At 60.4% G+C, this 1,051-nt stretch overlaps 1 protein-coding gene across 1 annotated transcript in view; it reads right to left on the bottom strand.

The window, feature by feature from the left end:
• The window catches only part of Brpf3 (bromodomain and PHD finger containing 3), a 34,165-nt gene extending 33,345 nt beyond the window's left edge, over nt 1-820 (bottom strand). Inside the window, exon 1 of the mRNA XM_005360342.3 lies at nt 696-820. The gene's annotated coding sequence lies outside the window, so the exon portion shown is untranslated. The remainder of the gene's footprint in view (nt 1-695) is intronic.
• Nucleotides 821-1,051: the final 231 nt, after the last annotated feature.

Genomic DNA, 1,051 nt, shown 5'->3' on the forward strand with positions numbered 1-1,051 from the left:
TCCCGGAACTAGCTCTTGTAGACCAGGCTGGCCTCGAACTCCCAGAGATCTGCCTGCCTCTGCCTCCCGAGTGCTGGGATTAAAGGCGTGCACCACCACCGCCCGGCTACACACTAACTTTTTAAGAGTTATCACTGACAACCGTAGTGATAGGCCCTTTAAATCCCAAGGAGTGACTTAAACTAACCTGGCTGAGGAGCCAAATGAGGCAGGCACACAACACCATTTGGAGCCAAAGGCAACAGAACCCTGCCTGACAGCAACTCTGTTCTGGTTCCCAAAGCCCTGGGGGCACTAGACCGGTTACTAATGTCAAGATCTTAGAAGCAGCCCCAGCCAAGAGCCGCGCAGTCCCCAAGCCTCCAGGGGCAAGGCGCCTCTGGGGAGGGAACGCACACTTCTGTAGCGATTTTGAAGAGTGGACAGTGCCCGCCTCTACCCTTTCTGCAGTCCCAGGAACCGTCTCTCAACCCACCCCCAACTTCCAGTCCCTGTCCCCGGGAGCAAACGGCGGGCAGTGCTGCGGCCGCAGGGAAACAGTTTCGCCTACAAGGAGCTAACAGCTAGACCAGGTTATTTTTGGCGGGAGTTTCCGTACGTACACAACTCTTACCTTACACACACTCCCTCGTATCCCCAACACCCCCTCCAGAGCCGTCCTGAGCGGCCCCTGAACCCCAACTCGCCCACCTCACCCTCGCCCCCGAATGGGGAGTTTTCAAAAACTGGACCGAGCCCGCCCTGCACGCCACACGGGAGACTCAGGAGACCAGGTAAGACCCCCAGACCAGGTTCCTGCCCCGAAAAAGGGGCGCCTCTTCCAGAACAATCTTCACCGCCCCGACCCCCGAAGGAGGAAGGAGAGAAACGTCGCCCCCAAAGCCCAGAGGGTGAGCGCACCAGACTGACGCCGAGCCCGACCCTCACAGAAAAAGCGAGCGCCACCGAACGAGGGGGCGGGGGCGGGGAGGCGAGCCCTCATTGGCTGCCCGACCTGCCTGTCAAGCGGGAACCCGGGAGCCCAGAGCGGCCGCCCAGAGGCGGAACTCTC

This window comes from Microtus ochrogaster, linkage group LG2 (genome assembly GCF_000317375.1).
Source record: "Microtus ochrogaster isolate Prairie Vole_2 linkage group LG2, MicOch1.0, whole genome shotgun sequence".
Classification (NCBI taxonomy): domain Eukaryota; kingdom Metazoa; phylum Chordata; class Mammalia; order Rodentia; family Cricetidae; genus Microtus; species Microtus ochrogaster.